This window comes from Somniosus microcephalus, chromosome 16, assembly GCF_052327205.1.
Source record: "Somniosus microcephalus isolate GS21.2 chromosome 16, FLI_Smic_1.0, whole genome shotgun sequence".
In the NCBI taxonomy this organism is placed as follows: Eukaryota; Metazoa; Chordata; class Chondrichthyes; order Squaliformes; family Somniosidae; genus Somniosus; species Somniosus microcephalus.
The window spans coordinates 93,112,384-93,133,853 of record NC_141002.1 but is presented as its reverse complement, the minus strand read 5'-3'; positions in this window follow the sequence as shown (position 1 = coordinate 93,133,853).

The window sequence follows — 21,470 nt, the reverse complement described above, 5'->3', positions numbered from 1 at the left end:
GAGTAATGAAGCTGACCGACAAGCTATCTGGATCACACTACAGATTGCAAAAGTCCAAGTGAAAATGGAAGTGGACACCGGATCGGCGTTGACGGTCATGAATAAGCATGATTATAAAAGTTATTCAAGCATATTCCCCTACGGGATACGGAACTAGTATTGCAGACATACACGGGGCACAAAGTATACCCCATCGGAAAGATAGAAGTCAAGGTGAGATACAAGGACAAAGATCACCAAAGGATGGACCTGTATGTGTTGCCTGAGGGAGGTCCACCACTTCTGGGACGGGAGTGGATCAGGAAAATAAAGATAGACTGGCATTCACTAAACACCATGACGGTAGATTCCGGAAAGGAAGATGTCAAACCTGAACGGTTGTCCAGAATATTGGACGAAGCTAAAGAGGTATTCCAGCAAGGACTGGGAACACTGCGAGGAATTAAAGCAAAGGTTAAGATTGCAGAACATGCAAGCCCAAAATTTTTCAAAGCCAGATCGGTACCTTACGCGATACGACCTGCTGTGGAGGCAGAACTGGAAGAACTTGAATGATCAGGGGTACTGTCAAAAGTGGACTGGAGTGAGTGGGCCACGCCCATTGTTCCCATCATGAAGTCTTCACCAAGTAACAAGCCAGGGGGACCGGGGAAGGTCCGCATCTGCGGAGGCTTCAAGATCACAGTGAATCCGGTGCTTCACACGGTACAATACCCGCTTCCGCGGATTGAAGATATCTTTGCTTCGTTGGCTGGAGGGAAACACTTCACCAAGATAGACCTGGCACAGGCATACTTACAAATGGAAGTCGAGGAAGAGTCGCGTCAGTACCTCACCATCAACACACACAGAGGCTTGTATCGTTATAATAGATTGGTTTTTGGGGTAGCTTCGGCTCCAGCAATTTGGCAGAGGGCCATGGAGCAGGTATTACAAGGAATTCCAAGCACGCAGTGTTACTTAGACGATATCCTGATTACGGGAGAAGACGAGGAAGAACACCTCACAAATTTGAAACTGGTGCTCACTAGGTTGAAGGAATATGGCCTTCGAGTTAATCGCAAGAAATGTGAGTTCTTCCAAAAACGGATCTCGTACTGTGGTCATGTCATTGACCGAGAGGGGCTGCACAAGTCACCTGACAAGATAGAAGCTGTCGTGAAGGCCCCCGCTCTGGAAAACGTATCACAGTTAAGATCATTCTTGGGGTTGATTAATTATTATCACAAGTTTCTGCCGAATCTATCCACGGTGCTGCATCCGCTGAATGCTCTGTTGCGGAAAGAAGTACCATGGAAGTGGAGTGAGGAATGTAAAAAGGCCTTTCGCAGAAGCAAGGCGTTGATTACCTCTGAAGAAGTGTTGGCTCATTTCAACCCAACGTTACCTCTTCGTCTAGCTTGTGATGCTTCCCCCTATGGAATTGGAGCAGTACTTTCACACAAGTTACCAAATGGCTCGGAAAGGCCAGTGGCATTCGCGTCCCGATCATTGACCTCCGCGGAGCGAAATTATGCTCAAATAGATAGGGAGGCCCTCAGCCTTGTGTGGGGCGTAAAGAAATTCAATCATTACCTGCAGGGCAAGAAGTTCACATTACTGACAGACCACCAGCAGTTGGTGTCCATATTCAACCCTAACAAGGCCGTTTCCACCATGACAGCGCAAAGGTTACAGAGGTGGTCCGTGTTACTTGGGGCACACCAATATGACATCGAATACAAAAGGTCCAAACAGCATGGAAATGCTGATGGGTTATCGCGTTTGCCATTGCCGATAGTAGAAGAAGCGACTACAGTGGACCCGGTAGAGATGATCCACTCATCCATAGTGGAATGTCTACCAGTAACAAATTCGATGATCGAAAACGAAACAAGAAATGACCCGACTCTCTCACGAGTCTATGATTTAACGGTGGAGGGATGGCCAGCACAGGGCGAACCAACGCTGCCAGCATTTTCGCAGAGAAAAGAACAGCTGTCAGTGTGTCGGGGAACCCTGATGTGTGGATCTAGAGTGGTGATTCCACCCAAACTTCAACAGAAGGTGTTAAAGGAGCTGCACGAGGGACATCTGGGTGGAGTGAAAATGAAGAACCTAGCAAGAGCGTTCGTGTGGTGGCCAGGCATTGATGGGGACATCGAAGAAATCACTAAGAGCTGTCTAGGATGCCAGAAGGTCCACAACGCGCCACCACAGGCTCCTCTGCAGCCATGGGAGTGGCCCTCATCTCCTTGGCAAAGGGTACACATCAACTTTGCTGGTCCATTTATGGACTCAATGTTTCTAATAGCGGTGGATGCACACTCCAAGTGGCCGGAGGTAATAAAGATGTCCACCACCACCACGGAAAAAACCATCACAGTGTTAAGGACCATGTTTGCTAGGAATGGGCTGCCGGAACAGATCTGTTCTGATAATGGACCGCAATTTGTGTCCGAAGAATTCAAGAAATTCTTAAAGAGCAATGGGGCTAAGCACTACACGTCAGCCCCATACCATCCCGCCTCCAATGGATTGGCTGAAAGGTTTGTCCAGACCTTCAAGAAGGCCATAAAGGCCATGGGTAATGAAGCCATTAATTACAACATAAGGTGGATAGCTTCTTGTTGGCGTACAGGAATGCAACACATGCGGTCACAAATCAAACTCCCGCCATGATGTTTTTTAATAGACGACTAAGATGCCGGCTGGATTTGCTTAAGCCAAACGTCAGAAGGGACGTAGAGAACCGGCAATTCCAGGGCATGAATGAAAGGCCAACTAGATCTTTTCAGATAGGTCAACAAGTTTTGGCCCGGGACTACCGTACCGAGAAATGGCAGCCTGGAACTATTGGAAAAAGGCTAGGGCCGTTGATGTATACGGTGGACATTGGGGACAGTATAATAAGGCGCCATGTTGACCAGATCATAGGGTCAGCCACAAATGGCCAATCTACTCCACCACCTTACACGGTTAATGTTGAGACAGAGATACCCAGAACACCTACCTCCGATCTGGTAATACTGGAATCAGATGAACCTGACACTGTCCTTCAAGCCGAATCGACCTTGCCAGAAGCACCTGCTACCCCGCCGGGAGTTACGACACCACCGAGGCGTTATCCGGACAGAGTCCGGAAACCTCCAGAGAGACTGAATCTGTGAACTGTCTTGCATAAAGTTGTATATATGTTATAATGTATGTTTAATGGGGAATCAGTATGTTGTAAGCTAAAAAGGGAGGATTGTAGTGTATGTACCCGTCTACCTTTAAGAGAACTATTGTATGTAACCGTCCACCTTTAAGAGAACTGCTTTAGGTGTTGCACTACTTTGTTGGCTTCTGTATACTGTAATACCGACGGTGACCACACCGGTATATAAGTGCTGTGTCAGGATTTATTGGGCAGATTCGCCCTGACCTTCGAATAGTAAAGTCCTGTTTTAAGTTACTCTGGTAGTCTGTGTATTAATTAACTAACAACCCACAGACTTTACAGTAGGAGCGACCAAATAATCTGAGGTGTCTAAAGTTATGAGGGGCCTAGATAGAGTGGACAGGAAGGACCTATTCCCCTTAGCAGAGAGGTTAGTAACCAGGGGGCACAGATTTAAAGTAATTGGTCGGAGGATTAGAGGGGAGTTGAGGAGAAGATTTTTCACCCAGAGGGTGGTGGGGGTCTGGAACTCACTGCCTGAAAGGGTGGTCAAGGCAGAAACCCCCATCGCATTTAAAAAGTACTTGAGGAACCGAGGAACCCCTCTGCCCTCCCTTTTCAGAGACTCCCCGAATCCTGAGAATCCTCAATTGATGAGATCCCTCCCGAATACTGAAACCTGCGATTCCCAAGCCCTCCTGATTCCCGACTCTCCCGATTCCCGAGTCCTCCCGATTCCCGACTCTCCCGATTCCCGACTCTCCCGATTCCCGACTCTCCCGATTCCTGACTCTCCAGGCTCCTCCGCGCAGTCTCTGCTCTCTGCGGGTGATGTCACCGACCTGGAAGCTTCTCTAACAGCAGCCGGTGACGCCACGGCGCGGTTTTAAATCGGTGAATCTCCTGGGCTGCTGGAGGCAGCACTCAGGGAGGAACCCCCCGATTCCGGGAAACTCCCGGTCATTCCGGGAGGGTTGGGAACCCTACACCCGATCCACCAACGGTTCGAATTTAAAATTCTCATCCTTGTTTTCTAATCCCTCCCTGGCCTCGCCCCCCTCCCTATCTCTGTAACCTCCTCCAGCCCCACAACCTCCCGAGATCTCTGCGCTCCTCCAATTCTGGCCTCTTACGCATTCCTGATTTTAATCGCTCCACCATTGGCGGCCGCGCCTTCAGCTGCCTGGACCTAAGCTCTGTAATTCCCTCCCTAAACCTTGTCGCCTCTCTATCTCTCACTCCTCCTTTACGATGCTCCTTAAAAACGACCTCTTTGACCAAGCTTTTGGTCACCCGTCCTTATGGGGCTCGGTGTCAAATTTTGTTTGACGCTCTTGTGAAGTACCTTGGGACGTTTTACTATGTTAAAGGCGCTATATAAATGCAAGTTGTTGTTGTATCTTTGGCAAACCCAGCTGGAAATTAATTTAAATGAAAGCATGACTACTAGTTTAGCAGCAATAACCTGCTAAACATGCTGCAGAATAAGGAGGATTTTAATCACTGTCACACTAGTGTCAGTGGGACATGGTGTAAACTGCCATTTGAAACGAATTCAAGGCACTGTTCTTGTAACGGTTACAGGAGACCGACATGACTGTTACCATATCTATATTTCCAAACCAGCTCCTTTAACAGCGAACATGCATCATCAGTTAATCAGACTGAGACTGAAAGGAAGAGGGAGGGAGATCCTACTGAACACGCAGTGACAGAATTCCCCTCCTTGCATGAATTATTTGGTAGGTCTAGTGAAAGAGAAATGACCTATCAAGATGGTATAAGAACATAAGAAATAGGAGCAGGAGTAAGCCATTCGGCCCCTCGAGCCTGCTCCGCCATTCAATAAGATCATGGCTGATCTTTTACCTCATCTCCATTTTCCTGCACTCTCCTCATATCCCTTGATTCCCTTAATATCCAAAAATCTATCGACCTCTGTCTTGAATATACTCAACGACTGAGCCTCCACAGCCCTCTGGGGTAGAGAATTCCAAAGATTCACCACCCTCTGAGTGAAGAAATTTCTCCTCATCTCAGTCCTAAATGGCCGACCCCTTATTCTGAGACTGTGACCCCTGGTTCTGGACTCCCCAGCCAAGGGAAACATCCTCCCTGCATCTACCCTGTCAAGCCCTGTAAGAATTTTGTATGTTTCAATGAGATCACCTCTCATTCTTCTAAACTCTAGAGAATATAGGCCTAGTCTACTCAATCTGTCCTCATACGACAATCCCCCCCGCCATTCCAGGAATCAGTCTGGCGAACCTTCGTTGCACTCCCTCTATGGCAAGTATATCCTTCCTTCGGTAAGGAGACCAAAACTGTACACAATACTCCAGGTGTGGTCTCATCAGGGCCCTATATAATTGCAGTAAGACGTCTTTACTCTTATACTCAAATCCTCTTGTAATTAAGGCCAACATACCATTTGCTTTCCTATTTGCTTGCTGTACCTGCATGTTAACTTTCAGTGATTCGTGTACAAGGACACCCAGGTCCCTCTGAACACCAACATTTCCCAATCTCTCACCATTTAAAAAATACTCTGATTTTCTATTTTTCCGACCAAAGTGGATAACTTCACATTTCTCCACATTATATTCCATTTGCCATGTTCTTGCCCACTCTCTATATCCCCTTGCAGCCTTCTTGCATCCTCCTCACAACCTACATTCCCACCCAGCTTTGTATCATCAGCAAACTTGGATATATTACATTTGGTCCCCTCATCCAAATCATTGATGTAGAATGTGAATACCTGAGGCCCAAGCACTGATCCTTGCAGTACCCCACTAGTTACAGCCTGCCAACCCGAAAATGACCCGTTTAATCCTACTCTGTTTTCTGTCCGTTAACCAATCCTCAATCCATGTTAGTACATTACCCCCAGTCCCACGAGCCCTAATTTTGTTTAATATCCTTTTGTGAGCCACCTTATCGAATGCCTTCTGAAAATCCAAATAAACTACATCCACTGGTTTCCCCTTATCTATCCTGCTAGTTACAACCTCAAAAAACTCTAACAGATTTGTCAAACACGATTTCCCTTTCATAAATCCGTGTTGACTCTGCCCAATCCTATTATTATTTTCTAAGTGCCCTGTTACCACATCCATAATAATAGATTCTAGCATTTTCCCTACTACTGATGTCAGGCTAACAGGTCTGTAGTTCCCCGTTTTTTCTCTCCCTCCTTTCTTAAATAGTGGGGTTACATTTGCTACCTTCCAATCCATGGGAACCGTTCCAGAGTCTATTAAATTTTGGAAGATGACAACCAATGCATCCACTATCTCTAGAGCCACCTCTTTCAAAAGCCTAGGATGTAGGCCATCGGGTCCAGCGGATTTATTGGCTTTCAGTCCCATTCATTTCTCCAGTACTATTTCCTTACTAATACTAATTTATTTCAGTTCCTCATTCTCACTAGACCCTTGGCTCTCCGCAAATTCTGGCATGTTTTTTGCGTCTTCTTCCGTGAAGACAGACGCAAAGTATTTGTTTAATTTCACTGCCATTTCCTTATTCCCCATTATAATTTCTCCTGTCTCAGCCTGTAAGGGACCCATGTTTACTTTCACTAATCTTTTCCATTTTACATACATATAGACGCTTTTACAGTCTGTTTTTATGTCTCTCACTAGTTTACTCTCATTCTATTTTCCATTTCTTTATCAATTTCTTGCTCTTTCTTTGCTGAATTCTAAAATCCTCCCAATCCTCAGGCTTACTACTCTTTTTGACAACATTATAGGCCTCTTCCTTTAATAGTCATAGAGTCATAGAGTTATACAGCACAGAAAGAGGCCCTTCGGCCCATCGTGTCTGCGCCGTCCATCAAGCCCTGTCCAATCTAATCCCATTTTCCAGCATTTGGTCCATAGCCTTGTATGCAATGGCATTTCAAGTGCTCATCCAAATGCTTCTTGAATGTTGTGAGGGTTCCTTCCTCTACCACCCTTTCAGGCAGTGAGTTCCAGACTCCAACCACCCTCTGGGTGAAAAAGTTCCTCCTCAAATCCCCTCTAAACCTCCTGCCCCTTACCTTGAATCTATGCCCCCTACCTTGAATCTATGCCCCCTTGTTATTGACCCCCCTACTAAGGGGAAAAGTTCCTCTTTATCTACCCTATCTATGCCCCTCATCATTTTGTACACCTCAATCAGGTCCCCCCTCAGCCTTCTTTGCTCCAAGGAAAACAACCCCAGCCTGTTCAGTCTTTCTTCATAGCTGAGGCACTCCATCCCAGGTAACATCCTGCTTTTGAATTTACCATTTCCTGAATCCTCCCACCGCCCCCACTTCTTTAGTTTAAAGCCCTGTCTACCGCCCCAGTTACTTGATTCGCCAGGACACTGGTCCCAGCCTGGTTTAAGTGGAGCCCGTCCCAACGGAACAGCTCCCTCTTTCCCCAGTACTATGCCAGTGTCCCATGACAGGGTAGATGCAAGGAGGATGTTTCCCCTGGCTGGGGAGTCTAGAACCAGGGGCCACAGTCTCAGAATAAGGTGTCGGCCATTTAGGACTGAGATGAGGAGAAATGTCTTCACTCAGAGGGTGGTGAATCTTTGGAATTCTCTACCCCAGAGGGCTGTGGAGGCTCAGTCATTGAGTATATTCAAGACAGAGATCGATAGATTTTTGAATATTAAGGGAATCAAGGGATATGGGGATAGTGCAGGAAAGTGGAGTTGAGGTAGAAGATCAGCCATGATCTTATTGAATGGCGGAGCAGGCTCGAGGGCCGAATGGCCGACTCCTGCTCCTATTTCTTATGTTCTTATGAATCATATGTATAACGATGAAAGACTGGAGCAAATTTAACCAACCTTAGATTAAAATTACACCCAGTGTGTTTTGCTTTTTGAGAAAGCAAAATTATTTGCAAACCGGAATGTGTGCCCCCAGCAAGGAGCCTCGCCTGTCAGGAGCACGGGCCGGGAAATCGTGGGCCACTCCAGATGATTTTCTCCTTTTGATGGACATTCCTGACATGGGCTTCCAGCAGGGGAGGGTCCCCGCTGGGAACGTCCATTCACTTAACATAAACATAGAAACATAGAAGATAGGAGCAGGAGTAGGCCATTCGGCCCTTCGAGCCTGCTCCGCCATTCAATGAGATCATGGCTGATCATCCAAACCCTAGCACCCGGTCCCTACACCGACAGCCATCCCACCCAAGCCCTATCCCCGTAACCCCGCGTATTTAATCCCCCCTAACACTAAGGGTCAATTTTTTTATCATGGCCAATCAACCTAACCTGCACATCTTTGGACTGTGGGAGGAAACCGGAGCACCCGACTGAGTAAATTTGGGTGGGATTGTGTGAGGTCTACCATTTTACATAGAATTAAATAGAATGCGCAGCACAGAAACAGGCCATTCGGCCCAACTGGTCTATGCCGGTGTTTATGCTCCACACCAGCCTCCTCCCACCCTACTGCATCTCACCCCATCAGCATACCCTTCTATTCCTTTCTCCATCATGTCCTTATCCAGCTTTCCCTTAAATGCATCGATGCTATTTGCCTCAACTACTCCCTGTGGTAGCGAGTTCCACATTTTAACCACTCTCTGGGTAAAGAAGTTTCTCCTGGTTTTTATATTGGATTTATTAGTGATTATCTTATATTTATGGCCCCTAGTTCTGGTCTTCCCCCGCAAGTGGAAACATCTTCTCTACATCTACCTTATCGGACCCTTTCATAACCTTAAAGTCCTCTATCAGCTCAACCTCTCAGCCTTCCCTTTTCTAGCGAAAAGTAATAATAGTAAAGCCAGGCGAATAGGCTTGGAGGGACGATTATCCGAGTTCCCACTGCCCCCCTGGGAGCCTGGCCTGCCGGACGGAAAGCTCGGGAAATCGCAGGCACACTGCGCTCAATGGATGGTGAATCGCGGGCACACTGCGCTCAATGGATGGTGAATCACAGGCACACTGTGCTCAATGGATGGTGAATCACGGGCACACTGCACTCAATGGATGGTGAATCGCGGGCACACTGCGCTCAATGGATGGTGAATCGCGGGCACACTGCGCTCAATGGATGGTGAATCGCGGGCACACTGCGCTCAATGGATGGTGAATCGCGGGCACACTGCGCTCAATGGATGGTGAATCGCGGGCACACTGCGCTCAATGGATGGTGAATCGCGGGCACACTGCGCTCAATGGATGGTGAATCGCGGGCACACTGCGCTCAATGGATGGTGAATCGCGGGCACACTGCGCTCAATGGATGGTGAATCGCGGGCACACTGCGCTCAATGGATGGTGAATCGCGGGCACACTGCGCTCAATGGATGGTGAATCGCGGGCACACTGCGCTCAATGGATGGTGAATCGCGGGCACACTGCGCTCAATGGATGGTGAATCGCGGGCACACTGTGCTCAATGGATGGTGAATCGCGGGCACACTGTGCTCAATGGATGGTGAATCACGGGCACACTGCGCTCAATCGATGGTGAATCACAGGCACACTGTGCTCAATGGATGGTGAATCGCGGGCACACTGCGCTCAATGGATGGTGAATCGCGGGCACACTGTGCTCAATGGATGGTGAATCACGGGCACACTGCGCTCAATGGATGGTGAATCGCGGGCACACTGCGCTCAATGGATGGTGAATCGCGGGCACACTGCGCTCAATGGATGGTGAATCGCGGGCACACTGCGCTCAATCGATGGTGAATCGCGGGCACACTGCGCTCAATGGATGGTGAATCGCGGGCACTGTGCCTGCAGTTTCCCCGATATGCGCGGCCGCTGGGTGACGCTTCTCGGCATCCGCGCGAACCCAATAAGGTTTGCAGAGTGTGAAAATCGGGAAAAAGTCTGCATTGGACTTATGATTATTTTGGCAACTTGTTCAAGCGGTTTTGCGCCTCAGTTCATCTCCGGCACTGCAGCGCTCCCTCAGTACTACGGTTAGATGCTCAAACCCTGGTGTAGGGCTCGAACCCAAAACCTTCTGATCCAGACAGCTCGCGGCTAATTAAAGCTCTTACCGTTCAGAGAGGTGAACCTGTAGAATCACACAGCATTGAAGACCATTCGGCCCACCGGGCCTGTGCCGGCTCTTTGAAAGAGCGATCCAATAAGTCCCACTCCCCCCTGCTCTTGCCCCCATAGCCTTGCAGAACTTTCTTTTTTGAGTATTTATCCAATTCCCTTTTGAAAGTTACTGTTGAATCTGCTTCCACCGCCCTTTCAGGCAGCGCATTCCAGATCACAACAACTCGCTGCGTAAAAAAATCTACTCATCTCCCCCTCTGGTTCTTTTGACAATTATCCTAAATCTGCATCCTCTGGTTACCGACCCTCCCGCCTTGCAAAATAGAAGTTAACGTACCAAGGTGCAAAATAAACTTCCAGCTCCCGGGTGGAACTGATAAAACCAGGATAAAACTGTGATATGAAACATCCCCCAAAAAGTTCAGGACTAGGGAAAGACCATAATATAACATCTTCCTTTTCCCTGATCCCTTGACCAAGATTAAGCTACTTCAAGGCAGAACTTGCAGCTGATACACACGAACTAGGGTTGCATTCTCTGGAATTTAGAAGGTTAAGGGGTGATTTGATGTTAAGGGGAGCTGAGGGTAGATAGAGAGAAACTATTTCTGCTGAATGGGAAGTCTCGGGGACAGAGCCTAAAAATTAGAGCCAGGCCTTTCAGGAGTGAAGTATGGAAACACTTCTACACACAAAGGGTGGTAGAAGTTTGGAACTCTCTTCTGCAAACGGCAATTGATGCTAGATCAATTGTTAATTTTAAATCTGAGATTGATAAATTTCTGTTAACCAGAGGTATTGTAGAATCAGCACGGAAGGAGGCCATTCGGCCCGTTGAGCCTGTGCCAGCTCTCTGCAAAAGGACCTCAGCTAGTCCCACTCCCCCGCCCGTTCCCCGTAGCCCTGCAAATTTTTTCCTACAGGTACTTATCCAATTCCCTTTTGAAAGCCACGATTGAATCTGCCTCCACCACCCTTTCAGGCAGTGCATTCCAGATCCTAACCACTTGCTGCATAAAAATGTTTTTCCTCATGTCGCCTTTGGTTCTTCTGCCAATCACCTTAAATCTGTGTCCTCTGGTTCTCGACCCTTCCGCCAATGGGAACAGTGTCTCTCTATCTACTCTGTCTAGGCCCCTCATGATTTTGAACACCTCTATCAAATCTCCTCTCAATCTTCTCTGCTCTAAGGAGAACAACCCCAGCTTCTCTAGTCTATCCACGTAACTGAAGTCCCTCATCCCTGGAACCATTCTCGTAAATCTTTTCTGTATCCTCTCTAAGGCCTTCACATCCTTCCTAAAGTGCGGTGCCCAGAATTGGACACAATACTCCAGCTGAGGCCGAACCAGTGTTTTATAAAGTTTCATCATAACTGCCTTGCTTTTGTACTCTATACCTCTATTCATGAAGCCCAGTAAGCTTTTTTAACCACTTTCGCAACCTGCCTTGCCACCTTCAGTGATTTGTGCACATATACCCCCAGGCCTCTCTGTTCATGCACTCCCTTTTGGATTATACCCTTGTATTAGGGATATGGGACAAAAGCAGGTATATGGAGTTAGGTCACAGGTCAGCCATGATCTCATTGAATGGCAGGATGGGCTCGAGGGGCTGAACGGCCTCCTCCTGTTCCTGTGTTCCTAGATACTGCCTGATGTTACGAGCATCTCCCCTTCCATCTCCCCTCCATGACCCACAGCTGAAATTGGCACCTGTCCTCTCCAAGGAAGAAAGGATGAGAATGCAGGAAGTTAAATCCATAAACCCTTCACTTTCTGGGCAGGCAGGTAATTCCTGAAAGATACATTTAGGAACACACGAACAATGACGGACAGGGAAAGACCCTTTGGCCCATCCAGCCTCTCCCACACAATGGCGATACCTTGTGTATCACAACATATACACTCTCCACCGCCCCCCCCCCACCAAACCATGGGATCTCCTGGGAGAGGCAAAAAAACTGATTAAAAAACCGAGGCTAATCTGAGGGAAAAAATTCTGGGAAATTCCTCTCTGACCCATCTAAGCGATCGAAACTGGTCCAGGAGATCTCTCTGGCCCTGAATTCCCTGCAGTCCCTCCCTTCTGTAAGAGGTGATCTCCGCCCCAGCCAGAAACAGGTCCAGCTCTCGCTTGAAGGAATTCAGCGAATCAGCGTCCACCACACGAGACGGCAGCCTGTTCCAGAGGTCCACTGTTTAAAAAATATTTTTTACCCACGTCCTTGATTATGGACCAGTGTGGACCTCTCGCCCTCTAGTGGTCCAATAGCTAACAGCAAGCACTGGCGGCTGGTGACAGGCCTGCTGAAAGACTTCCCATGAATAAGCAAGTAATCAGATGGGTAACCGTAGCTTCAATTCAAAGGAACGATACGTGAGAAAGACATTTAAGAAGAAATATTCCACCTAGACTCCAACATGTCAGGAAATTCCACACCCCAGACGGTGAGTTTCCGTCCATTAATTTTAGAGAAGGAGCTCAAGCATTGTCAGCTTCTGTGTCTGATTAAATCCGATACAAATCACCGACAAATTAGCATTTACATAGCCCTTTAATGTAGTAAGTGTAAGGCAATATCCTCTAGTTAGACATTGGGAAGGCCGAAGTCATCGCCTTCGCTCCCCCCCCACAAGCTCTGTACCCTTGCCACCCCCTCCCTGGCTTCTGAACCCATGTCCTCTTTATCACAACAACTCCCTACCTGCCCCATCCCCTGCCCCTTGTCCCTGCCCTTGCCCCTACTCCTGCCCCTTGCCCCTGCCCCTACTCCTGCCCCTTGCCCCTGCCCTTACTCCTGCCCCCTGTCCCTTGCCCCCGGCCCCTGCCCCTTTCCTTGCCCCTTGCCCCTGTCCCTTACCCCTGTCCCTTGCCCCTGCCCCTTGCCCCTGCCACTGCCCTTTGCTCCTGCCCCTGTCCCTTACCCCTGCCCCTTACCCCTGCCCCTGCCCTTGCCCCTTGACCCTGTCCCTGCCCTTTGCCCGTTGCTCCTGCCCTTGCCCCTGCCCTTTGCCCTTGCCCCTGCCCTTTGCCCCTTGCTCCTGTCCTGTCCCTTACCCCTGCCCCTTGCCCCTGTCCCTGCCTCCTGCTCCTTGCTCCTGTTCCTGCCCTTGCCCCTGCCCCTGCCCCTGCCCTTTGCTCCTGCCCCTGCCCTTTGCTCCTGCCCTTGCCCCTTGCCCCTGATTCATGCCCCTATCACACCCACACTCCACTATTCCAACACTCTCCTCCCCGGCTCCTCCCGTCCCAAAACTTCAGCTCATCCGAAACTCTGCCGCCCGCACCCGATCCGGCACCAGGTCCTGCTCACCCATCGCCTGTGCCCTTGCTGACTTACACTGGCTCCTAGTCCCCAACTCATCCAATTTAAAATTCTCATTCACGTGTTCGAATCCCTTTGTGTCGTCACCCACCCACCCCGCCGCCTCAACCCTAAACTCTTCCACCCGCTCCCCTCGCATTCCTCTGCCACTGCTCTTGTGCAACCCGCTCCCAGCACCCCACCATGGGCGGCCGTGCCATCAGCCAATCAGGCCCCACGCTCTGGAATTCGCTCTCCGCGCCGCTCTACCTCCTCCTTTCAGACACTCATTAAACCTTTGACCAAACTTTTGGTCACATTTCCTAATATCTCCTCCTCTGGCTCAGCTTCCACTTTTATCAGATTGTGCTTCTGTGAGGCACCTTGGGATGTTTTTCTATAGTAAAGGTGCGATATAAATGTAAGTCGTTGCTGTATGTGCAAAGTACTAGCCTTAATAAATAAGTCGCATCACAAAGCATTAGTGGTAGAATCCTAGAATCCTACAGCACAGGAGCGACGGACCTGGGTGTGAGCAACGAGGCGAGGCGAGGTATAAAACCGACAGCGAGCAGCGAGGCCCGACTAGAGCGACAGACCTGGGTGTGAGCAACGAGGCGAGGTATAAAACCGGCAGTGAGCAGCGAGGCCCGACCAGAGCGACGGACTTGGGTGTGAGCAACAAGGCGAGGCAAGGTATAAAACCGGCAGCGAGCAGCGAGGCCCGACCAGAGCGACAGACCTGGGTGTGAGCAACGAGGCGAGGTGAGGTATAAAACCGGGAGCGGGCAGCGAGGCCCGACCAGAGCGATGGACCTGGGTGTGAGCAACGAGGCGAGGTATAAAACCGGCAGCGAGCAGCGAGGCCCGACCAGAGCGACGGACCTGGGTGTGAGCAACGAGGCGAGGCGAGGTATAAAACCGGCGGCAGTGAACGAGGCCCGACCAATTCAGCAGCGGGAGAGAGAGGTAAAAAGTAAACACAATGTGACGTCAGCAGGAAGCAGGTAAGTGATTGGTTGGTGAGTATTTCTCTATTTTTAAACTTAAACTCTGTGGTTTATAGTTGCTAAAGTCTCTCTGGTGTAGCGGGGACTGTTGGTAAACCATTTAACTGTAGTGTAATTAGTGGGATTGATTGATTTAATTTAAGTTCAATTAAATTAAAGCGTAAGTCATGGCAGGACAGCCCAGCCACGTGGTATGCTCCTCCTGCGATATGTGGGAACTCAGGGACACTTCCTGTGTCCCTGACAACTACATGTGCAGGAAGTGCATCCAGCTGCAGCTGCAGCTACTGACAGACCGCATTGCAGCGCTGGAGCTGCGATTGGATGCATACTGGAGCGTTCACGATGCTCGGGACGTCGTGAATAGCACGTTTACAGAGTTGGACACACCGCAGGTAGAGGTTGGACAGGAAGAAAGGGAATGGGTGACCAACAGGCAGAGTGCAAGGCGCAGGCAGGTAGTGCAGGGGTCCCCTGTGGACATCCCCCTCTCAAACAGATACACCACTTTGCGTGCTGTTGGCGGGGATGGCTTATCAGAGGAAAACAGCAGCAGCCAACTTCCTGGCACCAGGGGTGGCTCTGCTGCACAGCATGGGAGGAAAAAGAGGGGTAGAGCTATAGCAATAGGGGATCCTATTGTAAGGGGAATAGATAGGCGTTTCTGCAGTCGCAAACGAGACTCCAGGATCGTGTGTTGCCTCCCTGGTGCAAGGGTCAAGGATGTCTCAGAGCGGCTGCAGAACATCTTGGAAGGGGAGGGTGAACAGCCAGTTGTCATGGTGCATATAGGCACCAACGATATAGGTAAAAAGCGGGATGAGGTCCTAAAAGCGGAATATAGGGAGTTAGGAGGTAAATTTAAAAATAGGACCTCAAAGGTAGTAATCTCAGGATTGCTACCAGTGCCACGTGCTAGTCAGAGTAGAAATAGAAGGATATTTCAGATGAATACGTGGCTAGAGGAATGGTGCAACGGGGAGGGATTCAAGTTCCTGGGACATTGGAACCGGTTCTGGTGGAGGTGGGACCAGTTCAAACCGGACGGTTTGCACCTGGGCAGGGCTGGAACCGATGTCCTTGGGGGAGTGTTTGCTAGTGCTCTGGGGGAGGGTTTAAACTAAAATGGCAGGGGGTTGGGAACCTGAGCAGGGAGACAGAGGAAAGGGAAACAAGGATTAAAGCAAAAGATAGGAAGGAGAAAAACAAAAGTGGCAGTCAGAGAAATCAACGGTTTAAATCAAACACGGCCACAGTAAATAATAATTCTAATAGGTCTAAGAGCGTTAAAAAAACAAGCCTGAAGGCTTTGTGTCTTAATGCGAGGAGCATTCATAATAAGGTGGATGAATTGGCTGCGCAAATAGAGGTAAACGAATATGGTTTGGTTGGGATTACGGAAACATGGCTCAAGGATGGCCAAGGCTGGGAACTCAACATCCAGGGGTATTCGATATTCAGGAAAGATAGGCAAAAAGGAAAGGGAGGTGGGGTAGCATTAATGGTTGAAGAAGGGATTAACACAATTGTAAGGAAGGATATTAGCTCTGATGATGTGGAATCTGTATGGGTAGAATTGAGAAATACTAAGGGGCAGAAAATGTTAGTGGGAGTGGTATATAGACCTCCAAACAGTAAGGCGGAGGTTGGGGATGGCATTAAAAGGGAAATTAAAGAAGCATGCAATAAGGGCACAGCAGTCATCATGGGTGACTTTAATCTACATATAGATTAGGCTAACCAAATTAGTAACCATACTGTGGAGGAGGAATTCCTGGAGTGTTTACGGGATGGTTTCCTGGACCAATATGTCGAGGAACCAACCAGAGATCAGGCCATCTTAGACTGGGTATTATGCAACAAGAAAGGATTAATTAGCAATCTTGTTGTACGAGGCCCCTTGGGTCGGAGCGATCATAATATGATCGAATTCTTCATTAAGATGGAGAATGAAGTAGTTGACTCCGAGACTAGGGTCCTAAATTTAAATAAAGGAAACTACGATGGTCCAAGGAGCGAGTTGGGTAGGATTGATTGGGGAATGGCACTCAAAGGGTTGACAGTGGATAGGCAATGGCAAACTTTCAAAGACCGAATGGATGAACTACAGAATTTGTTCTTCCCAGTTTGACATAAAAATAAAACAAAAAAGGTGACTCAACCATGGCTAAGGGAAATTAGGAACAGCATAAGATCCAAGGAGAGGACATATAAATTGGCCAGAAAAAGCAATAATCCTGAGGATTGGGAGCAGTTTAGGATTCAACAAAGGAGGACAAAGGGATTAATTAAGAAGGGGGAAATAGAATATGAGAGTAAGCTTTCAGGGAACATAAAAACTGACTGTAAAAGCTTTTATAGATATGTGAAGAGAAAAAGATTGGTGAAGTCAAGCGTAGGTCCCTTGCAGTCAGAATCAGGGGAATTTATAATGGGGAACAAAGAAATGGCTGACCAACTAAATATATATTTTTTGGTTCTGTCTTCACAAAGGAGGACACAAATAACCTCCGAGAGATGCCGGGGAACATAGGGTCTGATGAAAGGGTGGAACTGAAATAAATCAGTATTTGTAGAGAAATGGTGTTAGGAAAATTGATGGGACTGAAGGCTGATAAATCCCCAGGGCCTGATAATCTACATCCTAGGGTACTTAAGGAAGTGGCCCTAGAAATAGTAGATGCATTGCTAGTCATCTTCCAGAACTCGATAGACTCTGGAACAGTATCCATGGATTGGAGGGTAGCTAATGTTACCCCACTATTCAAAAAAGGTGGTAGACAAAAAGCGGGGAATTATAGACCGGTAAGCCTGACATCGGTCGTGGAGAAAATGCTAGAGTCCATTATAAAAGATGTAATAGCAGAGCACTTGGAAAGCAGTGACAGGATCGGACAAAGTCAACATGGATTTACAAAAGATAAATCGTGCTTGACTAATCGACTGCAATTTTTTGAGGATGTAACTGGTAAAATAGATAAGGGAGAACCGGTGGATGTGGTGTATTTGGACTTTCAGAAGGCTTTCGATAAGGTCCCGCATAAGAGATTAGCATGCAAAATTAAGGCACATGGGATTGGGGGCAAGGTATTGACTTGGATAGAGAACTGGTTGGCGGATAGAAAGCAAAGACTTGGAATAAACGGGTCGTTTTCCGAGTGGCAGGCAGTGACTAGTGGGGTACTGCAAGGATCGGTCCTAGGACCCCAGCTGTTCACAATATATATTAATGATCTGGACGAGGGAATTGGATGTAATATCTCCAAATTTGCAGACAACACAAAGCTGGGTGGGAGGGTATGCTGTGAGGAGGATGTCGTGAAACTCCAGTACGATTTGGACAGGTTGGGTGATTGAGCAGAAACAGGGCAAATGCACTATAGTGTGGATAAATGCGAGGTTATCCACTTTGGTGGGAAAAACAGGAAGGCAGACTATTATTTGAATGGCAATAGATTGGGAGAAGGGGAAGTGCAAAGAGACCTGGGTGTTCTTGTGCACCAGTCGCTGAAGGTAAGCATGCAGGTGCAGCAGGCGGTTAAGAAGGCAAATGGTATGTTGGCCTTCATAGCGAGAGGGTTCAAGTACAGAACAAGGATGTCTTGCTGTAGTTGTACAGGGCCTTGGTGAGACCACACCTTGAGTATTTTGTGCAGTTTTGGTCACCTTATCTGAGGAAGGGCGTTCTTGCCATGGAGGGAGTGCAGCGAAGATTCACCAGACTGATACCTGGGATGGCAGGAATGACATATGAGGAGAGATTGTGTCGATTGGGCTTATACTCACTGGAGTTTAGAAGATTGAGAGGGGATCTCATCGAAACCTATAAAATTCTGTCAGGCCTGGACAGACTAGATGCAGGAAGGATGTTTCCGATGGCCGGGGAGTCCAGAACCAGGGGTCATAATCTAAGGATAAGGGGTAAGCCATTTAGGACTGAAATGAGGAGGAATTTCTTCACCCAGAGAGTGGTGAACCTGTGGAATTCTCTACCACAGAAGGCAGTGGAGGCCAATTCATTAAATATATTCAAGAAGGAGTTGGATATATTTCTTAAGGCTAAAGGGATCAAGGGATATGGGGAGAAGGCAGGGACAGGGTACTGAATTTGGATGACCAGCCATGATCTCATTGGATGACGGAGCAGGCTCGAGGGGCCGAATGGCCTACTCCTGCTCCTATCTTCTATGTTTCTATGTAGGAGGCCATTCAGCCCGTCGTGCCTGTGCCAGCTCTTTAGTCAACATACCAACTTGCACTAAGTACATACTTCAGAAAATGATAAAACACGAACAAAAATGGAAAGGAAACCACTTCCTTCCTCCCTTTTTAACTGCAAATGCCGTTTGCTGACAACTTTATTGCATTGGTAGTAGATACATATTCTGAACAACTCCTTATTTTTACTTCCATTTTCTTCCCTTCGTGGTGGGGTCCAATTCCGCAGGCACCGGCAGGCATTTGGAATCTTATTCAGGTGACCCGAGGCCGAGTGACTGGGGACCATTCAACCATGGGGTGTGTCACAGCCCAGCTTGATATTGTTCTCACACTAACACCCACACACACACTAAGGCCGCGATTTGACTAACCTCGGCAGGTCCGTGACGGGTGACGTCGCCGCTGCTGTCCCCATCCCGCTCTGTAAAATGAATTTCCATTGATTGGGCTGGTTAAGCCCGCCCAGCGCATTTCCCAGCCAATTAGAGGAAGCGGGTCTGGTGACGTCATTTGATGACGCTTCATCAGCCCGTTTCCTTAAAGGGACCATGGCCAACTTTCTTTTGACATTTGTGCTGTCAGTGTTCTACAGCACTGAGGTGCTGCAAACACTGACAAGCACTGCACAAAGGCACAGGGCTGCACCGAGGCTCTCCCATGACTCCCTCCATATGCCTATGGAGGGAGTCACAGCATGCAGGGAGGTCATCTTCCCTTCCCATGGGGGGAAGAGACCTCCCCAGGAGATCAACACAGCCTGGTTGTACATTGCAGAGGAGGGCACGAGCAGGGATGTGGTCAGGAGGACCTGGGTGCAATGCCGCAAACGTTTCAATGATCTCAGTAGATCTCGAAATGTTAGTACAAAGCCACACTCAACCGCATCCTGCTGTGCCTCTCATCACATCCCCATCACTCTGCCTTCCCTACCCTACTCCTGCACATCCTTACTCTCACCAACTTACCTTGCACCTCCACCCATCCCTCTCTATCTACATTATCACTTCCCCATCTCACTAGCCACCCCTCACACTCACCCTCATCCTAGTGCAATCATACCAACTAACAACACACAAGGGTGGGCACTTGGATGTTTTATGCAATGTTCATGTAAAGTTTCTGTTAATGTGGTGTCAAACATTGAAACATTTATTTCCAACACTTTGCGTTCTTGGACAGATTGGTGTGCACCGTTGGAAGTGGCTTAGTGAGTTGCAGTGAATGGTGAGACAAAACAGTACCCCCCACAATGGTGATGAGTATGAAAGGAATGGCTTGGACATTGGAAGGATGCTTTATGGTGCTGGTGTGGGGTGGTGCAAACCTGGTGCATCATGTAGCAGCCAGGCTGTACAGCATCAAGTGAAATAAATCTGGCCATGGTGAGGCCATCCCAGGCCTCCCGGGCAGCAATGCGGTCGGGTGCTGATGTCCTGTGTCCTGTGGAGGAGCAGTTGATTGCGGAGAAGGTTGGTGTTGTTGTTGGTGCTGTTGTTGGTGCTGCTGGTGTTGAGGCTGATCATGGTGGGGTTCTGAGGGCCAAGATGAGAGTATAAAGGGCACCGATGCTGATGGAATAGATGTCAGGTGAAGCAGAGATGACAGAAGCGATCTGTCAATAGTGAGAGAGGTAATGACGTCAGACTGGATGGAGACTCGTGTAAAGACTTGCAGCATGGCGAATCTGTTGTGGAAATGCAGTGGCTGAGGGAAGATATCTCTGTAAGGTGGAAGCTTTTGCTGTACATTTGAAGCTGTCAACTCACCAGCTGATTCAATGGCCACTGAACTCCTGCCTCAGCTTCACAGACATGGTCCACGACCAGCATGGACCCCGTGGGTGAGCTGTCAAATGGAGAAGGTGAGCTGAAATTCAATCTTAAGTGGCTCTAAACAAGCCACTAATTACCTGAATTGCCTCCCCCGCCGCTGCGTGTCGAGTCTGCTCAGTGCCGACAGGCCCGATATCGGGGAAAGGTGCGTGGCAGTGGGTTCACAGCAGGGTCCCGACCTGCTGGGGACAAAAAAACACTTTCCCACCGATTGCGCCCGCTGACCCCCCTCCCCTTGCAAAATTCAGCCCTTAAAGATCTTCTAGAAAGGGTCATGACTGACCAGGAGCAGCTTCCCCGGCCAGTCTGGCCCTGCCTAGTCTATAAATCACTGAAACCAATTGTAGAAACCCCATTCTCATGCCAAATGAGAGCGAGGTTCAAATCTGAACAGGTGTGAAAAATACCCAACCAAAAAATGTTTTTAAAAAATGATGCAGGTGCCAAGTTGCTGAATATTGGCACAGATGACATAAAAAAAAATCATTCTACATTTTTTAAAGAGGTGCATTTTTTAATGCAAATAAGATGAAGCCCCAGATAGGTCCCATGAAAACTTAATTTACAGTCGGGACAGGGCAGGTGGGGGAGGCAGACCAGTCAGTTGATGAGAGGCAGTATTTAATTTGAAAGTCACGCCCACATCCCATAAAAACGAATAAAAAAAGAAATGTGGGTGTCGCTGGCCAGGCTGGCATTTATTGCCCATCCCTAATCGCCCTTGAGAAGGTGGTGGTGAGCCGCCTCCTTGAACCGCTGCAGTCCATGTGGTGAAGGTGCTCCCACAGTGCTGTTAGGGAGGGAGTTCCAGGATTTTGACCCAGCGACGACGAAGGGTCGGAGATATACTTCTATGTCAGGATGGTGTGTGACTTGGAGGGGAACTTGGAGGTGGTGGTGTTCCCATGCGCCTGCTGCCCTTGTCCTTCTAGGTGGAA